This window comes from Acomys russatus, chromosome 13, assembly GCF_903995435.1.
Source record: "Acomys russatus chromosome 13, mAcoRus1.1, whole genome shotgun sequence".
NCBI classification, from domain to species: domain Eukaryota; kingdom Metazoa; phylum Chordata; class Mammalia; order Rodentia; family Muridae; genus Acomys; species Acomys russatus.
Window position 1 is genome coordinate 16,774,175 of NC_067149.1, and position 7,694 is coordinate 16,781,868.

Below are 7,694 nucleotides of genomic sequence, written 5' to 3' on the forward strand. Positions count from 1 at the left end.
GACTGTCAATGCACCCCTCTTTTCTTTCTTCTCTTCCCATTGGCTAGAGTTGAATACGAGTGCAACCAGAGTTTATTTGACTTTGTTTTTAATTTTGCCTATTCATTTTTATGTGTATAGGTGTTTTGTCTGCGCATATATCTGTACACCAAATGCACATGGTATGAGTGGAGGCCACAGTGGGCTTTAGATTCTCGGGGCCTGGAGTTACAGACAGCTGTAAGCCAGCATATGGGTGCTGACAACCAAACCTGGGTTCTGTGCAAGAGCAGGAAGTGCTCTTAACCATTGAGACATCGCTCTCTAGCCAAAAATAAATATATATTTAAAAAAAAAAAAAAAAAAAAAAAGCCGGGCATGGTGGCGCACGCCTGTAATCCCAGCACTTGGGAGGCAGAGGCAGGCGGATCACTGTAAATTCAAGGCCAGCCTGGTCTACAACGCTAGTCCAGGACAGCCAAGGCTACACAGAGAAACCCTGTCTCGAAAAAACATAAAAAAAAAAAAAAAGTAACAGGGGCAAGGGGCATCCTTAGGCTCACTCTGTTTCCTGAAATGTGTATACCATGGCTGTAGCTCTATCTTTCCCTGGAAGATTCTCAACAAATGCTGTTATATTGCTTACTTATTCACTTTTTTTTTTTTTTTTTTTTTTTTGAGGCAGGGTCTCACTCTATACACTTCAAAATAGACCAGGATTCATTACGTAGGCCAGGAAATTCTCTGCCTCAGCTCTGAGAACTACAGGTCTGTGCCGCCACACTCAATCTGTACCCTGGAACTTTAAAGGCCTTGAGAAGCCCCAAAGTTAGAAAGGTGCTTAAAGCTGGTAAGGTGGTGCATACCTGGAATCCCAGCTCTCCAGAGGGAGAGACCGCCTGGGCTGCAAGAAATCACATCTCAACAAAAGAACTACACCCTAGGGCTGGAGAGACGCGGGTTGGTTAACGGCACTGGCTGCTCTTCCAGAGGACTGGACCTCAGTTTCCAGCACCCACCAGGCAGCTCACAACTGTTTCTAACTCCAGTTCTGATATCTTCTTTTTGGCTCTGTGGGCACTGGCATGGACACTGTGCACAGACAAACATACATCCAGGCAAAACACACTAAATAGTAATAATAAGATTAAAAACTACATCTGTCAGTGATCCCTGAGGGGAGCAGGTGGCCGGGTGAGGGATGTAGGCCAGGAGGGGTGGAGGTAAATGATGCTGGGTATGCTTCCCTTAAATGTTCACAACGGAAGAACTGACTAAACTAGAAAGCACAGTTGGTGGCTTCGGATCACGCCTCATCCTGTCTGAGACTACGCAGTGATGGGGAAGTGCAGCAGTCATCTTTGGTCCTGAGGGGACAGATTAAAGATGAAAGCCACAGGATAAGGAAGACTGAGCACAAAAGTAATATTGGTCCCTAGTGACCTCTCAGTTAATGAGAGAGATGAATTGTGTGCCTGGTTGAGGAACTGTGGCATGAGTTTGTGACGCTGGACATGAACCCAGGGCCTTGTGTACATTTGGCCACTGTCCAGACCCTCTCCATGCTCTGAGTTTTCTGCCAACTGGTAAAAGTATAAATCCAGCCAGGCGTGGTGACGCATGCCTATAATCCCAGCACTCGGGAGGCAGAGGCAGGTGGATCGCTGTGAGTTCGAGGCCAGCCTGGTCTACAAAGTGGGTCCAAGACAGCCAAGGCTACACAGAAAAACCCTGTCTCAAAAAACCAAAAAAAAAAAAAAAAAAAAAAAAAAGTATAAATCCAAATTTCTTTTATAAAACAGAATGACCAAGCCCTACCTTGTTTGGTATGGATTAAAAAAAAATTTTTTTTTATGTGTACACCTGTCCTGTCTACATGTATATGTACGCACCAGATGTGTGCCTTGTGCCCATGGAAATCAGAAGAGGGCATCCTATTCCCTGGAACCAAATGCTTCTGAGTCACATCTGGATGATCACAAATGCTGAGAACTGAACCCAGGTCCTTTGCAAGAATGGCAAGTGCAGACCAGGCATGGTGGCGCATGCCTTTAACCCCAGCACTCAGGAGGCAGAGGCAGGTGGACCACCGTGGGTTTGAGGCCAGCCTGGTCTACAAAGCGAGTCTAGGACAGCCAAGGCTACACAGAGAAACCCTGTCTCAAAAAAAAAATATGTTTTAGCATATATGCCACACTTGGATTCTGAATAAAAAGTAGTTTATGAGCACACAATGGAAACAGGGCATCTGAATGATGCGACAACCAAACAGACCGGGAAAGAGGTGACATTTGGGTCAAGGACTTGGGAAGAGGTATGAAAGGACAGGAGTGTGGCAGCTTCCTAGTGGAAGTTGGAAAGTCCCCCAATACCTGCCTAGGGTTGGGGATAGAAGTCAGCACCACTCTGAGCAAGGAAAGAGAAGATCGAGTGGGGTCCCAGCTGAGAGAAGACCTGCCCATGGACAGCACACTACACAAATATGTCAGGCTTCCATGAGAGAGTGAGCACACACCACCTCAGGCAGGCCAGGAGGAGCTAGACACTTTCTGGTAGAACAGCCAATGTCCAGGAAATGTGGAGGCTTGTGTTCCCTGACTGCTGAGGAGCCTGCCCCCATGAACTAGTGTTCTAGGACATAACTTGATTTTAAAGTAGGATTTTCAGCAACTCAGACAGAGGATCCATTTGAGGTCAAGGTGATAGCCTTCTCCGCAATGTACCCATTCTCTTTCGTGAGACCATCGGCCAGGAGGTCATCACTTGTCATTTTGGGTAATTACTAGGCTGAAGATATTTATGTGTTTTATTTATCTAATTAGTGATGTTGGGGACTGTGGGGGGGTTGAACCCAGAGCCTCACATGTGCTAGTCAAGTGCTCTATCCCTAAGTTATATCCCAGCACCATCTCTCCCCCCCGACCCCACTTTTTTTTTTTTTGGATAAGGTCTCTATCTGTAGCACTGGCTACCTGGAACCCCTGTCTCTGTCTCCCATGTGCTATGTTTAAAGGTGTGCACTATCAAACCTTTTTATTTTGAGACAGGGTCTCACTGTCTCAATTGCTTTTCTATTGCTGTGCTAAAACACCACAACCAAGGAAACTTAAAAAGAAAGCATTTAATATAGGGCTTATAGCTGCAGAGGGTTAGAGTCCATGATGGCAGATCAAAGGCATGGCAACAGGAGCAGCTGAGAGCTCACATCTTGATCTACAAGTTGGAGGCAGAGAGAGAGAGAGAGAGAGAGAGAGAGAGAGAGAGAGAGAGAGAGAGAGAGAGAGAGAGAGACTGGGAATGCCATTGAGTCTTTTGAAACCTCAAAGCCTGCCCCCAGTGACACACCTCCTCCCAAAAGGCCACACCTCCTAACCCTTTCCAAACAGTTTCACCAACTAGGGGGGCCGTTCAAACATGAGTCTACGGGGGCCATTCTTCCTTTTTAAGGTTTTATTTATTTAATTTTGTTTTTCAAGACAGGATTTCTCTGTGTATCTGTGGCTGTCCTGGACTCACTTTGTAGACCAGGCAGGCCTTGAACTCACAGAGATCCTCCTGCCTCTGCCTCCCGAGTGCTGGAATTAAAGGCGTGTGCCACCATGCCTGGGTCTTTCTTTTTCTTTCTCTTTTTTAAACATTTATTTCTTTGTGCATATGGGTGCTTTGTCTGCATGTACAATGGCACACTAGAAGGCAGCATCAGGCAATTGTGAGCTGTCATGTGGGTGCTAGGAATTGAACTTTGGAAAAGCAGTGAGTGCTGCTCTTAACCACTGAGCCATCTCTCCAACCTGTGGGAGCCATTCTTGCTCAACCACCACACTCACTGATTGTCTAGGCTGCCCTGGAACTTGTGATCCTCTTGTCTGGGCCTCGTGAGCAGCTATAGGGCTGCAGCTGTTGACACCAGATCTGGATGCAGATGGCTCTCTCTCTCTTTTTTTTTTTTTTTTTTTAACAAGAAGACTCAATCTTTTATTGACATCTGTTCAGCAGCTGGCAACCCTGGACTTCTCTCCATATCCTTTAAATGGGCATGCAAGCTGGTCTTTCCATTGCAGAGCATTCCATCATTTGTGGTACAAATATAATCCATCTCCACCAGTCAGTTGCCAGCAGTCCATCCCAAATGGCCTTACTTAGACCTAAGAATTAGCTTTCAGAGCAGCTTTGTACTTCCCTGTCATCTCCTTAGGTAAGGGCACCAGGCCAGGGCAGGGCACCTGACCTTCCACTTCACACATGCACTCCCGCAGGCAGTACTTCCGGGGGCCAAAGTTGACTGGATGAGAGCGCTGCTGTTTCTCCAGCTCTTCCTCCCTGAGGGTCTCTTCTTTCCCGCTCAAGATTTTCTTTATGTGCTCCGTGATCTCCTTATTACTCTTGGTCTCCACGTCTACCAGGACCTGCTCCCCGGAATCTAGATAGAACCGCACAAAGAGCGATGGTGTCATGTTCTTAAGCAGCAGTACCTGCACCCAGGGGTTCTTATACTGGATCTGAGGGATGTTGAAAAACACGAATTTCCTGGCACCTTTGCCCAGTCCCCCGTGCGTGTTGTAGTTCACGGTCATGATTTCCACCAAGTCCCCCGGGGCCCAGGTACTGCAGCGTGCGGCGTATAGGGATCTGGCCCTTCATCGGCATGGCGACGACACAAGCTCCTCAAGCCGGGGACTCAATTCATGTTTTTTTTAAAATCCACATTTATTAAACTAAGACATGCTAAAAACAAAAACAAAAACAAACATACAACAACAACAAACCCAAAAGAATTCCCGAGGAGCCATCTCGAAGGAAACTGTAGTTCTGCCTCCTGGAGAGAGACATGCTTATTGTTTCAATTCTTTTCTTTTCTTTTCTCTTTTTTGTTTTTTTTTGTTTTTTTGTTTTTCGAGACAGGGTTTCTCTGTGTAGCGTTGGCCATCCTGGACTCACTTTGTAGACCAGGCTGGCCTCGAACTCACAGCAATCCGTCTGCCTCTGCCTCCCGAGTGCTGGGATTAAAGGCGTGCGCCACCACGCCCGGCCTCAATTACTTTCTTTACTCATTTTTGAAAGTTGTTTTTTACATGGCATTTTGGTGGTATTTTAATTTTGTGTACATTTTAAGACAGAACATCATGTAATCCAGGCTGACCTCATACTTACTATGTAACTGAGAAAGATCTTGAGTATTTGGTTTTCCTGTCTCACCTCCCAAATGTTGGGATTACAAGCATGTGTCCTTACGCCTGTCTCCTGTGCTCTGTCTTTTTGTTTTGTTTTCCTTCTTTCTTATCCTCCCTCCCTCCTCCCTCCCCCCTCCTCCCTCTCCGTCTCCCTTCCTTCCCTCCTCCTCTTCGCCCCCCTCCTCCTTCTCCTTTTTCAGGACAGAGTCTCACTATGCAGCCCTGGCTCGCCCAAAACTCACTATATTAAACTAGGCTGGCCTGGAATTCAGAGATCTTTCAGCCTTTGCTCTATTGAGTGCTGAGATCAAAGACATATGCCACCACATCTGGTTTAAAATTTTTTGTTTGTTTGGATTTTTTTGATATGATCTCACTGTTTAGCTCTGGCTGGCTGGCCTAGAACTTGCTATATAAATCAGACTGGCCTCCAAGTCCAATTCATAGAGATCTGTCTGGTTTTCTCTCTTTCTTTCCTTTCCTTTCCTTTCTTTCTTTTTTTCTTTTTTTTGGTTGGGAGGGGCTGGGTACTCAGGGGGCAATTTGAGACAGAGTTTCTCTGTGTAGCCTTGGCTGTCCCGCACTCACTTTGTAGACCAGGCTGGCCTCAAACTCACAGCAGCAGTTTTTGTTTTTGTTTTTGTTTTTGTTTTTGTTTTTCAAGACCGAGTTTCTCTGTGTTAATCTTGGCTGTCCTGGACTTGCTTTGTAGACCAGGCCGGCCTCGAACTCACAGCGATCCACCTGCCTCTGCCTCCCGAGTGCTAGGATTCAAGGTGTGCGCCACCACAGCCGGCTCAAACTCACAGCAATCCTCCTGCATCTGCCTCTCTGAGTGCTGGGATAAAGGTGTGCACCAAGCCGAGTCTCTTTCTTTCTTTCTTAAGAGGCCAGCCTAGCCTAGAACTCACCACATAGCTCAGACTGCCCTTGAACTCCGGATTCTCCCAAGCAGTGGAATCACAAGTGCAGTCTATCCCTCATTCCCAGCTTTCTTGCTTCTTGCCTTTTTGGGGGGTTTTGATAGTGGCACTAGGGATTAAACCAAGGGTCTCCTGCTAGGCAATGCTCTACCACATTACAGCCCAAGCTCTCCTCCCCACTTCCTGTTTACTTTATTTTGAGGCAAAGTCCCACTGTGTTGCCCAAGCTGCCTATGTTGCCAAGCAATTCTTCTGCCTCAGCTTCCTGTACAGCTGTGATCACTGGTATGTCGGCACCACTCCTTGTCCAGTTTTAGTGCATTCCTTTTGCGGGGTAGGGGGTGGTGGGGGGTGGGGGTAGGGGAGCTTTGAAATGGAGTTTCTCTGTGTAGCCCTGGCTGATCTGTAACTCACTCTGTAGACCAGGCTGGCCTCTAATTCACAGAGATCTGCCTGCTTCTGCCTCTTAAGCACTGGACTTAAAGGCGTGCACAGCTACTGCCACTGCCACAGCCACCACCACTACCACCGCCACGGCCACCAGCACTAGCACCACCAGGCACACAGCTTTTATAATAGCAGAATTACTTGGTCAAATATAAAATGTAATCGACTGTCTCTGGTCCTATCAGATATTTCCTCATATTAAGTATGTATGCAGCTCATATTTATAGCAACTTGAATGCCAACAGCTGAAGAGTGGACGCGAATGGAGAAAAGTGCTACATAAATACAATAGATTATTAGCAATGAAGAGTGATAACGTTCTGCTGTGTCCTGAAAACAACATACTTGAAACGTTGAAAACACTGGGCTGAATTATACAAATCACATGTACAAGAATACATGTTGTACGGTCCCACAAAAATGAGCTATACAGAACAGAACGGTAAAGAGACAGAAGTAGAGTGTTGGTTGCCAGAGCTCAGGGTTGGAGAAAAATGAGGAATTGTTGCTTCATTGTAGACTTTTCAGTTCTGTTAGGTGGTTGCTTATGAAATACCGTGAGTGTACTTCATTAGTGTACACACTTAAGATGAGTAAAAGATGCTAAAGTTTGTGTTATGTGTATTTTGCGATAATTAGATATATTTTAAGATGTAGCCAAGACTAATTCATCTTGAAGTAGGAAGATGAGGGCATGATCATCCACTCAGCACCACAGGGACAGGATGAGTTCAAAGTTCTGTGCTGGGCGTGGTGGTGGGGGCGGTGGCGCACGCCTGTAATCCCAGCACTCGGGAGGGAGGCAGAGGCAGGTGGATCTCTGTGAGTTTGAGCCCACCATGATCTACAGAGCAAGTCCAGGACAGCCAGGGCTACACAGAGAAACCCTTTCTTGACACCCTCGCTCCCCCCCCCCCCCCAAAAAAAAAAGAAATCAAAGCCAGCTAGGTCTACAGAGCAAGTTTTAGGATAATCAGGGCTACATAGAGAAACACTGCCTTGAAACCCCCACCCCCCACCCCAGAGAGAGAGAGAGAGAGAGAGAGAGAGAGTTCAAAGCCATACTTTGCTAACCAAGTGACTATGAGTTTCAGGACACTATAGATAGTCTCAGGGAAGAAGAAAGAAAGAAAGAAAGAAAGAAAGAAAGAAAGAAAGAAAGAAAGAAAGAAAA

The 7,694-nt window shown here is 46.4% G+C and overlaps 1 pseudogene; it reads right to left on the reverse strand.

Annotated features, from left to right (window-relative positions):
- Positions 1 to 3,946: 3,946 nt before the first annotated feature.
- Positions 3,947 to 4,626, reverse strand: LOC127196824 (28S ribosomal protein S25, mitochondrial-like; annotated as a pseudogene).
- Positions 4,627 to 7,694: the final 3,068 nt, after the last annotated feature.